This window comes from Stegodyphus dumicola, chromosome 6 (genome assembly GCF_044657685.1).
Source record: "Stegodyphus dumicola isolate Sdum_Otavi_A_Nest chromosome 6, ASM4465768v1".
Lineage (NCBI taxonomy): Eukaryota > Metazoa > Arthropoda > Arachnida > Araneae > Eresidae > Stegodyphus > Stegodyphus dumicola.
The window spans coordinates 27828576-27845190 of record NC_140773.1 but is presented as its reverse complement, the minus strand read 5'-3'; the positions used below and the strand labels follow the sequence as shown (position 1 = coordinate 27845190).

Below are 16615 nucleotides of genomic sequence, written 5' to 3'. Positions count from 1 at the left end.
CGGTCCAAATTACTTAGACTAGCTTGTTGCATGGGATTTTTGATTTCTCATTCATGCTCACCTTAAATATGAAATAATGTTTTCTGAAAATATTTAGTACAGTTCTCAGAAACGTTTCAGAAGAAATAAATTTTAGGCAATTTTTTTGAATTCGTCTAAAATAACGTGAAACAAATTTCTGTAACTGATATTCACGTCTTAAATTATACTTAGAATAAAAATATTTATTCTTCAATTAATTAAAGGGAAAGGAAAAAGAGCATATACTGTTGCAGAAAAGCTAAATTAAAAAAAATCATTCTTATAATTTAAGTAAAAAGTGAAGAGAATAAGCAAGTATTATTTCTTTTCTAATATCTGCTTCATATATTTTTTAATATCTGCTTAGCTAGAATAATTTATTACATACATTCTTTGTCTGCATCAGTATTGTCATTAAATATTCTTGTGATCGAAATTTAGACAAGTTTCTTGTTTCCAGTGGCGACTATTATTTATATAACTCATAATTCTATTTAAAATTACACTTCTAAGTTGTTGAATTTTCAGAGACATGTCACAATGAGCTTATACGTTCAGAACAAGCTATATAAAGAGAGCCTACGCTTGAAGTAGTGAGTGAGTGAGCGCCACCAAGGAAGACCACTTACCTGGGCTTAGCCTCACAGTGTGTTATCTTCTTAGCAGGAATCATCCACTCTCTGCTCCATCCTGCTCCGGGAACGCAGCCGAATGGACGGCTAAGAGCCTCATAAAGTCTACATGTAAGCTTGGATATTGTTGTTCGGGGAAAGAGTATTCTGTTAGGAACTACTTAAAATTAAATCAAAAGACTGTTAAGAATCGCTGTTAGAATAGACAGAAACTTGTGTTAGATAAAGAAAGGAGGACTCCGCCTGAAAACGTAACTGCAGTGGATGTTCTGGACTTGCTAAATGTCTATGCGGAGGCTAATTCTGACACAACTGTCGTGCTTTTATTGGGCTTTTGTAAAGTCGTTGGTCCTGCAGACGTAACCTATTAAATTATTGCACATAGTAAGCTAAAAAAAATTCTAGACCTGTCCATTAATTGCAAAAGTAAAAATTTTAAAGAATATAGGCAGGTCCTAATTATCTGAGTTAGTCTTGGGCTGAGAGGTTTCAGGTGTGTGCCCCGCATACTTAACAGATTGATTTAATGTGACTTGTTCATATTATGATTCAGAGCGCTAAGCGCTTGGTTATTTCTGTTTGGGGACACGTATCGTCGTATTAGAGAATACTTTATCTGACAATGGCTGATTACAGCTTGTAGCTTTTTATTTGCTATAGTAGTAGTAACTTCAGTAGTTTAAGTTCGCTCGTACTAGTTTCAGATATAAGTTGTCTGGAGCTTTTCAACAGTTTCCCAGTTTCTCCTAAGGAAAAGAATAAGTACTTAATGCTGTATTTAACGGGCTCCAGAAAATAAGTGCTGCCTAGCATTTAATGACTCCCAGTTTAGACCTTCGGAATATTATGTGTGTCTCTATATCTTCAATATTTTTAATTAATTTGGTTAAAGCACTGTGTTTAAAAATAAACTGACTTTCATTTCCTATGAATAACTTATTATAAGTATAAAATGTATATGTAAAAGGAAAATTTTATTTCGAGGTCTGTGAGAATGATTAATACAGATACGCAAGTTAAATATTGAACTACATCTGCAGATCTCTTCCATTATATTCTGAAATGAGCATTTTTCGACTCTTTTTCTTGTATATCACGACAAAAGTAATAAAGAAACAATAAAAATGGAAAATATTTCTTTCACTTTTTGTCTATTTTCGTTATATTAACAAAGATCTCAGTAACCATCACCACAACATGTAAGCAAAATTATTAAGGCATTTATTTCAAGAAAATATTCTCTTAACAATAATATATAGAAAATGAAATGCTAAGGATTAATTCTGTTTGCGTACATGGCAAACCATTATAACTGATAGGAAAAAGAGAACTTGTATCTCTCTTATTAGAAATGCACCGTCGTATCTCCAAATGCGATATGTGAATGAACATTCTGTACATATATATATCGAATTTTCTCAGGTTTATTTAGCAAAAGAAACGAATAACAGTGGCAATAATTTACAATAACTAGCAAATTAAAGTCTGGTAGAAGACGTAGATTTGCACATTTTTGCAGAGCATCCTAAAGTGTTCAGCGGGATTTAATTCAGGGTTTCTCAGTGTTAATTTCAACAGAATTCGTTGTAATGAATCTGATAGCCGATCGGGACCAAGGACGGTAGCAGTTGACACCCTAGTACACTTCTGTTTTCCGGGTACGAGAAAAATCGTAAGGAATAAATGATCTGCAACAGCTCAAAGTACGTAAACGCACTGGAAGTTTTGTGTAATAATAACATAGGACTCAAACACTGAAGAGAGGAAAAATGCCATGCAAACACTGAACCCCACACATCCAACATGGTAAGCTGGATCAATAGCTTAATGAGGATTCGTCTATATTCTTAGCCTAATATACAGTGATGCAAAATTGGTGCCATCACTCTGCTGTTCCGTCCAGTCGTGAATTGTTCCCTTATGGGGTACAATAGCACAAGCAAAATGCTCAAGGAGGTAGTATGCAGTAATTCGTGAATCTTCCGGCTTCTGAAGAAGGCGCTTCATAGTCCATCAACTACTTGTCCGATTGAACCGCTCAGTCAGTTGAGAGGTCACTTGAGCTAAGGCTTGGTTTCCTGGAGATAGTAATAAGCTATGATTTTTAAGTTATGTTATATTTGCCTTTTTCTTTTAATACTATGGTACACTGAGTATTCCCTCTTCGATCCAAGCCGTCTAAAGTGCGAGTTTTATTCTTTATGTTACTTGTAATAGTGATTCAATGAGTGTTACACAATGAGTGAACATATAAACTGCTTCAAGTGTCATTTTCCTCCTTTAATTTTTATTCTCTACTTTTGCATATTCCAATCAAGCTTGCCAACATCGCCACTCTTATTATCGCAATTTGAAACGGCACTAGGCTACGAAATAATCACTCGTTTTTTCTCAGTTTTAGATCATCTTTGAGCATATTTACGTGATTCTGTTACCCTCAAAAGTACCCAATTGGCCAATTCTTCGAATCCACGCTATAAATGTCGAAGAGTCAGTCGAGTGATAAACTGGTACTGTAGGGACATCCAAAGAATCAAGTATATAGTTTGTTAATCTGGCTTCTAAAACAAAAGCAAGAAGTTCCAGACGCCGAATTGTCAAAGTACTTTTTGGAGCAAGTCACGATTTTGCTCCTAGAAGCTGTACCAAAATTTTATAATTGGCATCAAACCGCAGGAAAATTACTGTGTAGAATAATTAGGGATTTTTTGGAAGCAGGAGATGTGAAAAATGAGCAACGCCTTCGCCGAGAATCGAACCACGGACCTCTGGAATACGCGCCCAGCGTGCAGACACCGACACTACAAAGGCATACTAAAAAAGCGGGAGAAATGCCTTATAACTATTGCGTATGCATTCTGACTCACGTCGCAAAAAATATGTATGGATCTATTTTCTTTATTTCCGTAATCTATGCGTCTGTTTATCTTTAAGTTAGATAAATGTTTCAGTTCACTGTAACATTTCTGAAAGTCCTTTTGTGGAAATCTCTGGAAGCGGAGAATCCCTTTCTGACCTCCCCTCCTGAATCATTAACGTGGCTGGCAACAATGCTGGGACGAGAAACCGATGGGAGCTTAAATACCCTGTGTTATAGACTTGAGTTATAAATAGCTTCCATTTAGTAGGATTTTCTATTTCAGCGTATAATTTATTGCAAAATCATTAGACAATCCTCCTTTCTATACTATCTAGTCCCCAAAACTGAAACTTGAGTATTAAGATCTACTTTAAATAAACTTCTGTTCTCAGGTGAAGACTTTTCTACTTCTACAAGATGGAATTGCCATAATCTCAAATAAATCTTAACTTTAGTTATAATTTTAGTTGACTTCCAGATAAACTCTTCTAATTCGGATGCACTATTTGTGGAGGTTACGCAGTTGTCAATATAGAAGAACTTCAGGAGTTTGTCAGTAATAGCTTTGAGTTCTTCTGGATACTTATTCAAGTGGTACCTTATAACCACGCTGTGCAAAAATGGGCTATGAGTAGCTCCAAATACCGCTCTATTATGCTGATAGACATTAATTTTATGTGCCGTTTCCCACCATAAAAATCTCAAAAATCGGAGACTTCTTAACTTCAATTCGGAGGAAGGCTCTTCTAATATCGGATACAGCTGTAATAGCGTTTTAATCTCAATAATATAACAGGAATTTTTTCTAACAAGCTTGGTCCTTTGAAGAGATAGTCATTTAGGGATGGTGCTCCAACTTTGCACGAGGCATCAAAAGCTGGTCTGATAGAGGTGGTGGCACTCTTTGGCTTAATAACTGGATGATGGCACAAGTAATTGGCCTACTACTTCTTCTAATTCTTTTTTTGAGACTTCATTCTCTTTCTGCTACATTTTAAAGACTAGGTCATAATCTTCAAATTTATTTAATTTCTCCAGACTTCTGGTAGTGCTAAAGAATCTTCTTTCTGCTTCATTTCCATTTGAGGGAATGTTTGGGTTAATGCAAGTCCATGGAAAACCAACACGGTAACTCCTGTCTTCACTTCTTGCAAGTTCTTTAAGGAACAAGTCATGGGTTAGATCTTTTCCGTCCTTCTCAGACAACGCTTGCGCAGGATTATTAATTCCTATTGTTTCTAGTCGCCACAAATCTGGAACGTTCAGTTCTCTCAGAGGTAAATTAGTCTTCAACGTAACTGTATCACTGCTCACGTAACATTGGGATGGATGCTGTAACTCACCGCAAACTGTCCATCCAAATTTTGTCTGAATTGCCTTTGATCATTGTTTAGTTGCTTAATTCGACCGGCGTTAGGCGTTGGCCATAAGCGTCGCTGCCAATTAAAATTTCTATTTCTGGACTCCCAGTACCAATATATATAATATCCAAAATTTATTTTTCTTAAGCTCTTCGAGAACAGACTCCTAATGCCAGGAATTTTCCCACATATCTTTTCTTGGTCAAGGAATTTGGATGTGAGGACTGATTTGTGACCATTACCTAGTGCACCTAATTTAATTTTATATTTATTATGAGGTTTAGCGTGTATATGTGCACCTTCAAATACCGTGTGGGTAATAGTTGCTGTAGCACGGGGCTCAGGACCAAGTTCTTTCGCGGAGAGCTACAAAATATAATTCCTTTGTTACCCATTGTCCAATGAGGCCCTAACCTTCTTAATTTTCTCATTAAATTTAATTAGTACCAATCAGTAAGAAGAATCTGTGCGTTCCTGAAGTATGATATCTCGAACCAATGAAGCAATCTCCGGTGGCAAATGAGTGACGCAATAGTTAAATTACGTTTTCGGATCCGTAACAGGCTTGGGTGCGGCTAAAGCAAATATTGATTGGCACATAGTAAACCACAATGGCGGGTCAATAGGATTGTAAATTGGTATCTTCACGGTTGCTGTTTCCTCCATAGAAGTGGCTGTGGGGAAGAACACGAAAGTCTTGGAACCAAGCTCCTGAAGCTTTATGCGTGTAGACGGGTCGCGAATTTATAGTGAGTGGGTTAGGGTTTGGTAAATGTTCTTAGAAGACATGACTCCATATTGCTAAAACACAATTTTATTAACACACCAATTCATTAACCCAACTATACATTAACGCAACTATTTATTAAAACAGAAAACATCTACACAAATATTCGAACATCCTTACACTCTAGCTAAGGGCAATGGGGCGAGTTCGCTGGACGCGCTGGCAGTTATTACGAAAACGACATGACGCCATCTGGCGGGGCACGCAATCGAACATAAGACTAACACAAATTCATCAGAATATTTCTCATTTTCATCCGTCACTTTCGCAATGAAGGACACATCACATTTATCAAGTAACAAGTATATTATACTCTTATCTAAAACTTTAATCTACTCATGACCCTTTCAATTTTAGCATACAATGCAGAAATTTCACCTTTATCGGAAGAATGCTTTTCTAGTTTCGATTTCAGAATATTACATGTTTTTGTAAACGATGCACGTAAAGGAGGACATTTTTTAAAAAATTTATCCATGTTTTATAGTCACACAGTTTTAATACACTATGACTAACTATAACTGAAAACTAAGCAATAACAAATTTATTTCGATACCATAAGAACACTCAACATGTTAAATTCAATAACATTCTTTCACAAAATTTAAAATACACATTTTATACAATAACATAAAACTTCTAATATATCTTTAAGTTAAAAATTCCTTAAAATTAAGTCCTATTCAACTTAAATATTAGCATACTTTAATTAAACATGCCAAGACTTGTATGTCTTTTTATTTGCTTTGGAAACATGATGTATCCTGAATAGGAACAGGGAAATTACTCAAGCTATGTTCACGCTTGCAGCTAAAGAAGATTCTATTTAAATTTTGAAACAATGCTTCAGTAAATTTGCCTAAATTAACTGATTCTTGCTGCTTTAGTTTTTTTGTTCTTCGACGTGTTATTTTTTTATAATCTTTGTTAAAGTTAATAAAACTTATAAAGGATAATGTGATAATAGCTGAGTTTGCTAAATATTTTTAAAAACAATCTTAATATATGTATATAAACAAGCTTAATACATGTTGTATTAAGCTTGTATTTTACTTACAAGTACAAGCTAGTACTTGTATTTTATTTCTGTTTTTGTATTTAACTCTCATAATGTGCATGCATATAAATTAATAGGTAAAAGCTACTAAGCTTGCACTTTGAATTTTTCCGTTTTAAGTATTATTTATATGCATACTTTTTTTTTTACTTTCAGGCTCTGAAAAATGGAATGATATCCGAATATGTTCTCCTATATATGCAAAACATCTTATAAACAGAAAAGAAATGATGGAAACTTTTGAATTGTTTTCAAATTTTCCCATTATCTGACTTTATCTAAAATATCATAATAAAATTTGTAAATTTATCTAAAATATGTTTGGAGAGAGTCACTAAATATTATTTTTTACTTTATTACGTTTTATATCACTTCTGTGCATAATTATTTACTATGAATAATTTTATATATATGTGGGTGTCTTTCTACTTTACTTTAAGAATGACACCAATGTTAAGATTTAGTATTTTAATGGAAAAAAAAAAGAAACATAGAAAGATGAAAAGAAGTAAGATAAAAATTTAGCTCCATAGCATAGGGTGGCATCACGATAGTGGTAATCCTCACACCAAATGGGAATGTTTCAAAGTCTCTAGGTAATACGTAAGAGATTTTAGGATCGCGCAGAAGTGGAGAAGTCAACTTATCACACGGCTTCGAGAATCATCTAGCTGTTGATGCGGTTGCCAGGTGCAGGAAGGAGAAAGGTGCTACTGATAAATATTGCAATAACATTTTTATAGACACACCAGAGGACACTGACACCAGTGAAACTCACATTTAACTAAAAATTGTTATTACTGATGAAGGAGCTTGGAAACACAATCTTCGTGCTTCTCAGCTTAATTTAACTTCTAAAAGTTACTTTATTAATGCAATAGCATAATTTATAGGAGCTAATTACAAATACAGTTCTAATGATTTTGGTTTGGAATGAACTCTATAAAAAATGTTTTACACGTTCCATAAATAAATTCTTTTCTCAAATGGGTTTATAATGAGATATTTCGCAAAGATATCTTAAGAAAAATTAAACTGGTGCATGGTCTTCCATACATTTCACTTTAAGAACAATTAAAAAAACTTTCAGATTTAGTATGGCATTGCACATAAAATATTTCCTGAATTTTAGGTTATGATTTGAGTGTGGTAATTTTATTTTGGGTCCAACAAATTACATTCTGTGAAATTATTTCGTTTCGAATTAACCTGCGCCAAAGAAACAGAAACTGAGCTAATTTAGAAAGATTTTTCTTACGAAACATGATCCTTAGTGTTTCTTAAGTCGTTTATCAGAGAACTGAAAATGAGAAAAGATTTAATATTTTTACGCTTTTGCTGGCGCATTTTCGTACAGTAACATATAAGCTATAGCAGAAATATTTTATATGGACACTTTTAATGTGTAATATAATTTACATTACTAATAGTTTTGAGTACTGAAGCGAAGAGTGCTAACTATTGCCCTTTATTCCTTTTTACATTTCTCATATATTACAAAATTTTAGCTATCTAGTCATATAAAATGTACCAAATCCGTAAGAATTAATACTGCTACGAAATCTCCAGGCGCGGTAAGATAGCTTCCCCTCAAAGCAGGTTTAAGGTTGCCAGAAAATGACATGGGTAGGTAGGGTTGCCCCATTTGACGATGGTTGGCGACAAAATTGACGATAACGGATTGCCATAAACGGATGGAGAACCTTCTGGAAGAATTCTTACTGGTTTAGCCCAGAATGTTCTCGAACGCAAGCCAAAAGCTATATAAACCTGCTGAAAAATTATTTAGTACTAGAGCGAAATATGTTTCAGTAGATTACATTTAGAATTCAATTTGAAAGTCTCTAAAATATTAAATTTGTAATGTTCTTGAGATGCCAGCCATCCAGAAGAAACATGAGAAATTCTTGCAGTCTTGTGAAAGATCTCCCATAAAAGATATGTGTTTCTATGAATATAAAATTGTTTCTGGTACATAGTTATAAAATTCTATTAAAATTAATACTTAAGTATATTATATCAAAAATAATTTTTCTTATTGCAGATTAGAGTAATAATTAAGTCTCGAACCAAATGAAAAAATACAGTACAATAATAAACTTTGATTAAAATGGGCAGGTACTTACAAAGCGAATCAGCGTAACTATTTGCTGATGGCTGAAGGATGTTTAACTACAACTGGACCCAATATATCCGTTCCTTGTATAAGGTAACTGACCTATTAGCAATGAATATATACTATATAAAAAAATCATCATTTGGTAGTATTTAGTGTTTATAGCAATAAAATTCTTTATAGTACGTACTTGTAATAAAAAACAAATATATAAAATAAGATATAGAGAAAGAGTTAAAATCGACCAATAGCATTCTTTCTGTAGGAGGAGATTAAAAACAACTGAAATGCGTTGAATGTTTTTTAACAGCGAATGGATTCAGCAAGATAGCTTAGCTGAATCGGTAGCCTAGAAGACCACCGGTCGTTTAGAGGCGGGTCTAACGCAATTCGTTATAGCGGAAGAGTTTCTTAAAGTGTCATTTACAGACTATGGAATGAGGTTTAGAAAACAGTGAATCGAGAGAAAAGTGAAAGACCTCTTGCCGAAAAAGCTCGCACTAAATTCGTTCCGTCAACTTGAATTTTTAGAGATTTGCAAAATTGTCAGACACTGAGACCACGTTAGCACCTCAGCTTCTGCTCCATTGCTGTCGAAGAATATTATGAACCTTATTTTTCTTGTTAGTAACAAGTTCCATAATTTCTGAGTGAGGCATCATAAACTCCACTGCATTATCCATAGCAAGAACAAATCAAATTTTAATTAAATTAAATTATAATTATAATTAAATAAAATTCCAATTAAAATTTGACGATCTACAGTAAAACAGCAACCAGTTAATTTTTTTAAATATTTTGCATTTTAGTGTTGACTTTTACCGAATCTGTCAGAGCTCTTACGTCTCCTTTTTTCGTCATGGACTACAATCGAGGCTCACTGTAATGAACCCCGCTTACACGAATTTGCGGAACGGTTTTGGTTTCATCGGGTTTCCTATGCCCATAATGTTATTTTATAATATTAAAGCGAATCTCAAAGAGAATGAAAATTGGAAATAACGAACTATATTTTATATCGCGATTGAAAACTTAACTTCTGCAAGTTTTAACGCAAAAATTGCTAACCCTTAAAATATTTCATGTTCAGCATTTTATTCTTATAGGAAAACACATTTGTCATTTTTTATCTTCCCTTCCCCTACCTTTCGCTATGCTCTGAAGAAAGGCATTGGGAGACAAGTGTGACACAGAACTCTAGGGGAATAAGAATACAATAAGTATATCTTAATACATCATACTGCGTACGTGACTGTTTAACCAAAGACTGTGAATGGCTTCTTTGATTTAATTCAAATATTTTGACTAAGCTGCCAGACAGAACTCTATTGAAGATTGATACAGTGATAGTTATTCAGAAGAAGAGGAAATATTGAATTTTATCAGCTGCGGGTTTACCTATGATTTTTCTTTTTAGGAATGGAAATTTTGATTCTTGTCTTTTTTTTTAATGTAAACGTTCTGCAAGTTCTGTCACTCGAATAGGGGTTTGCCCACCAGCGGCCGAGCAGTTAAGTCGCTGAACTCTGGTAGTTCGGTCCGAGGTTCGAATCCCGCAAACGGGCTGGCTGCATGAGCGGATTCGTGGTTTTTGGATTTCCCCATGTGTAACGTGTATACGAGCCAGTTTCGCTTAGAAGGTCCACGAAGGCGTATCTCCCCTTAGGCAGATAGCCCTAATGTGCTTAAGTAAACCAAATCAAACCAACCCGAATAGGGATTTTGCTCTATTTAGGTCTGTTGCAAAATATAAGATATTCTTCATAAAAGTTGTTGAGTCGTTGATGAGTTATATGCAGCTTAGAAAAATGAACGCCTTCTCACTAGACATTGGCTAAGATACTAAGATGACGAATTTATCTTTCGTTTTCCTCACTTCCGGGAGAGCTTAAACGGTCACATATTCTTCCATCAAATATTTTGTACACACGTTTCGGGTCAAAAGTTCGTCTACATGGTTAGCGGCAAAGTAAATCTTCTACAGAAGATAACATGAACATTTGTAGAAAAATACAAAATGGATGCACCAATACTTGATATAAATGCAGTTTATCCAAAATTGCAAAAATAGGGACTATACTTGCTCATGGAAAAAATTTTGGATACAAACAAAAGCTAAAAAGCACGGGGGATATCGAAGAGGCATTGCTGAAATGACTCGCCGTTCAAAATGCTTCAGGCAAGAAACAGTGAATTTTCCAGAGCATTTCCAAAAGCTTGGGAAATATTGGGCTGTAAATTTAAGAAATCTGCGTAGAAAGAATTGCAAATGAAGTATAATAGGATTTTTTAAAAATTAGATTCACTGTACATTTTTGTGGTACATGTCACAGTATTAATCAGCCTTTTTTGTTTTGTTGAACATTCAAGTTTTTCCCACTTGGGATCGAATCTGATAATAGCGAATCAAACTTCCGATCCCTTGAAGTGCATTACAGCCGTTTTTTCCCACTTGGGATCGAATCTGATAATAGCTAATCAAACTTCCGATCCCTTGAAGTGCATTACAGCAGTATTCGACTTTATAACAGGAGTGGCAGATTTCGGAATAGTAGAAGCCGCATGTTACGAGTTATGATAAGAGCCGCAACTACATTTTCTAAGTATCAGAATTTTTTATTCATTTCATTTTAAAACGGATGGAACAGATTTTCATAAAAAAGAAATATTTGAACTAAATTAATGAGAATTTCGTTTTTTCTGTAAAATAAATGTGCTTGCATATTAATGAAAATAAGAACGTTTAGTTCTTCTGCTGTATATTGAGGAAAATTAGTTTCTACGACACACAAATTTTAATGTATTGTACAGGTGACAGGTGAGAGCAGGGTCCGGACACCCGGGCGGCTTTCACTGACTATTCGGGTATCGTCTGAATACCGCAACTGTCCAGAAAAAGAATATTGCAAACAGGGACAAATGGAGGAAAACAGGGATATTGCGGATTTCTACAATAACAGTGCTTATTATACAATAAAAATATACTTGCATCAGAAAGTGCTGTTACTATGTTGAATTACCACAATAGTAGTACATCGTATTACATTATACAGTGCACTATTATAATAGTCGATGCATGGACGATAAATTAATACGTGTAATAATAAAATTTTCTGAACTCTACAGACATTGCAGAGCGGTATGCCAAATATATTATACAATACCTATAGCTATATATATTATACATTAATATTACATGCATACAATACATTAATACACAGATAACATAAAAGGTGCATTCGATATATTGATACACAATACATTAATAGTGCACTCGATGTATGCCATACAGTAAAAAAAAGTACCTAAACTCTACAGACATTTTGGAAAGCAATACCAATGCGCATTACGCAACTTATAGCTATATACATTATACATTAATAACAAGTACACATATCCATTACATTGATACATACATAACATGAAAGGTGCATTCGATATATCAATATAATTACATAATACATTATACATTAATAGAGCACTCGATATGTTAATACATACTATAATAAAATTTGCTAAACTTTACAGACATATTGCAAAGCTGTACCAGTGCACATTACGCAGCTTATAACTATATACATAAATAATACAGGCACTAGTATATATATATTAGTGCTTACAATAATAAAAATTTTCTATATTCTACAGGCATATACTAGTGCAAATTGTACAACTTATAACTATATATATCGTTATACATTATACAATAATAGTACATGCATACATACATTACATTAATGTAAGATAAAATGTGCATTTCCCTATTCGATTAAATTGAGCATTAAAGTTATGCATTGACATTGCATTAACTGGTATAAAGATATTAATATCCATGAAGGATTGGACTCCTATGGCTAGATGGAACCGTGTTTCGCACTGCAGAGTTCAGTGCCTAGCGCTCGGAGTTTTTGCAGCATTAATCGTATTTTTCTCTGTATTATAGGTTGCTTGATCATGAATCTTTAGTAGGCGACTGTATTTGTAGTTGGCAGAGTGTGGTGGAAGTCTCGTGTAAGTGGGGATGATGTCAGATAATGATCAGGCTTGCCCACATCTCCACATACACGGACGTTGGTAGTTGTTAGGTGCCTATCATAAAAGTAACTGGGAAATGGCCCGTGTTCAGTAACGAAGCGCGTTATATGCGGGTCTAAAATGAACCTGTCTATACTGACCCTGTGGAAGAGCTCGTACGTGCGTCTGCCCTGTGAAATGGAATCCCAGTTTTCTTGCCAGTGGATTAGAGCATCCTTCCACGTTCTTTTAATGCTGCTTTTGGAAAGCAGCACCTCTATTTGCTGCGCATCTATGTTCTGAGCGTCCTCCTTTGCGAGTAAGTCCGCCTCCTCATTTTCCTGGTGCTCAAAGTGAGCTTTAATTCAGGATATGGGGAGTGGAGATGCCGACGATCTAGCTCTCAGGAGTGCTTGGATATCTGCAATAAGTGGGCTGGGATGATAAGGATTCCTTATTGCAAAGATGGCCGATTGGCTGTCGGTGTAAATGCGAAAAGAATTTTGGCTGTTAGTGGCTGCATAAGACAGCGCATGTTTCAGAGCTGCTGCTTCTGCCTGGAAAAGATTTTTTCCATTCTTTTTTCAGACAAAAAAGCAAATTATTTTCTTCTGGTTTCACTTTACCTTCCATATGTTTATAAAACAGGCATGAATAATAATAAACAGGCATAATGAATTTAAAGAATTTCTCCTTAATATTATTACATATTGTGTCAGACATAATCAGAATCTCCGGCTTATGAAATTATTTGGATTTTATGTCTGAAATACATATTTGGTGAATCTTCAGTTTATAGTAATTTGGCGACTAGCCCAATTCTTTTGATGCCATCTTCCCCAATTTTTAATCTCAATTTTCTTCTGGTTTCACTTTACCTTCCATATGTTTATAAAACAGGCATGAATAATAATAAGCAGGCATAATGAATTTAAAGAATTTCTCCTTAATATTATTACATATTGTGTAAGACATAATCAGAATCTCCGGCTTATGAAATTATTTGGATTTTATGTCTGAAATACATATTTGGTGAATCTTCAGTTTATAGTAATTTGGCGACTAGCCTAATTCTTTTGATGCCATCTTTCCCAATTTTTAATCTAGACCGAATTATGTTTCCGCAAGCATTTTTCCATATTCCTCCTGAAGAACAAAATGCTCCACCTTTGTCACAAAGATGGAAAATACACACTAAAATGTTTTAAAATAACTGTTAGCAGAACAAATAAACCCTTAGGTTTTAGGGAGCAGTTTTTGATCCTGTGTTCTAAGCACTTCAGCTCAGTGGAAAAGCTTTAACTTTGAAATAGGGACGAAAAACAAGTGCTAAAATGTTTTACAATGTTTATTGACTGAAAGTGTGATCAAAACTTTTATTGAAATAGCAGGTTTGGTTTGCTTTATTTAAGTTGCAAAACAGGCAAAGGATTACTCACCCAAGGAACGAGATACTTTTCTGGAGAATTTTCTAACGGAAACTGATTCGTATCTGCGTTATACATATAAAACCACGGAAGTGGTTTTACATGTATAACGTTAGTTTACGTGTTTTGTTTACATGTTATAACGTTAGTTTACGTGTTATAACGTTAGTTTACATGTATAACGTTAGTTCGTTTGCCTGGAATCGAACACATGTTGAACTATGATTTAACTACTCAGCCTCTGGTGTGCCTACTGAAATAGCAGAATAAACATATACCGAAATTTGGTTTTCCAGAATAAATTTATGTATATTACATTTCAGTAAGCTTTAATAAAAATTAGAAGAATTCTTAAAAACGTGCAGTGAAATCAATATATCGGAAAAACAAACCTGTATGAAAATGGGAAATTCCGCTCGAAAATACAGATTCGGTACATATTTGTGTGTATTTTTCTTTCCGTGGATGAAATATATATTTTACATATAAAATAATTATTAAACTTTGAAAAGAAATTTAAATATAAAATAATAAGTTCTGTTTTGATCTCTAAATTTGCAAGTACGAAATCGTCATTACAAAATCTGATGTGTACACCACATGGCTTCCTTGTACAAATATTAAATTATACGCATTTTTTCCTGAATTTCATTTAAGCTTATTGAATTGAATTAAATCTACTTCGTCGATAGTGCATAAATCACAATAGAATACATGCGCTTTTTAAAATTCACTATATTTATCTACCATATACTCATGCGCTTGGTTCACTTAACAGCGTTACATCTCAATAATTTTATAACTCAGAATGCAATATATATATATATCATCTGAAGAATCATTTAATATTTGCCATATGTTCTATTCCAATACTATAATAAATTTAAAACGATGTATAAAAGAAATTAAACAAATAAAAAATAAACGGTTTTTCACAGATTCAGCACTGCTTACCTAATGCGCATGCGGTACTCGTAAAGATACAAGTTCTCATACAAGTTTTGTCCTCTATAATATCTTCTTGAAAACAGTACCTCATAACGGCGTTTAACTTGAGGACGATTAATTATTTACGCCCTACGACCTGAACCTCTTTGATCTCCGCACTTGATGTTTGTGTAATTTAAGTAAATGGCTTGTTCACAGGCTTAAAGGTGATGTTCTCGATTCCCTATAGCATATTATTGAACACTTCATAGTGTGAAAAACTGTATAGTAAAACACTTTTAATGTATTAATGCAATTCTTTTTCTAAATGTCATACGAAATATAAAATATCTGCATTGTCTGCTGACAAAGCTATAAAGAATTATTTTTGTCCGAAAAATATTATGATGGAAACTTCGTTGCAAACGAAATCTAGCAACATGAATTCTCTAAATTTTTCTCAATTTTTAAACATGCAGTGATTTACTTATATCGCATCTGCTGTATTGCAAGTTGCATCAGAAAGGAATTTTATTAAAAATTTTGCCAACGCAAAAATTTATGAAGAAAGTTTTATTTCTTTACATATTCCCGTTATAGATATTCTCGTTATGTGCATCCGTTCAGTTTAAAAGTTTAAATTAAAATGTTATTTAAAATTCCTTCTAAATTTATAGTTACGTTCACAGACGGGATGTAACTGGGCTGAAAGTCTTGGTAGGTGTTAAAAATAAAATGATAATGATACCATACAACCGTGCGTTTGCAGTCGTCTGAATTCTTTTTCCCGGCTGGCCTTGCGATAAATGTTTATAAAAACTAATCTTTAGAATTCTGAATGTTTCTTATTTCTACTAAGAAAAGTAAATTCCAGAGAAAAGAAAAGAAAACCGCAGGAAGTCCTAAGAAAATAGCCGATAATATTAAGAAATTCAAACACTTCCCTTCAAATTTTGAAGGAATAGTTAACAAACACAGAAAAGGTTTTCCTAATTTAACAGAAGCTATCTCCCAAGGATATCTTAATATTCAGCTTTCGACTAACCTAAAAGATCTCTCACTAAAATTAGAAAACGAAATCACCGATAAATTAAACTGTATTGAGTCTATGAAAACATTAACCTCCCCACCAGCGATAGAAATGCGTTATTTAAGTTACCAGAAGAAATTCAACAAAATCAGTCCATTTTAGCAAGCATTCAGGACACCCCGAAACTCGCAAATTCTAAAACATATGATAAAACAATAAGTCAGAAGGATTGGCAAAATCCAAAGAAAACAGCGAAAACTTCCGAGTCTATCCCACCACCAGATATTCCGCAAAATAATAGATTTGAAACTCTTAACGAAATTAACGAAGCTATGGAAGTTACAGATGAAACGAAAATAACTACAACACAGAAAGACGCAAAA

At 34.0% G+C, this 16615-nt stretch overlaps 2 long non-coding RNA genes across 2 annotated transcripts in view; one reads left to right on the top strand and one right to left on the bottom strand.

The window, feature by feature from the left end:
• The window catches only part of LOC118188094 (uncharacterized), a 72422-nt gene extending 65388 nt beyond the window's left edge, over window positions 1-7034 (top strand). The window contains exon 3 of the long non-coding RNA XR_015041581.1: window positions 6875-7034. This is a non-coding gene — a long non-coding RNA (uncharacterized LOC118188094). The remainder of the gene's footprint in view (window positions 1-6874) is intronic.
• The window catches only part of LOC146996686 (uncharacterized), a 72577-nt gene that overhangs the window by 34362 nt on the left and 21600 nt on the right, over window positions 1-16615 (bottom strand). Inside the window, exon 2 of the long non-coding RNA XR_015041578.1 lies at window positions 8845-8936. This is a non-coding gene — a long non-coding RNA (uncharacterized LOC146996686). The remainder of the gene's footprint in view (window positions 1-8844; window positions 8937-16615) is intronic.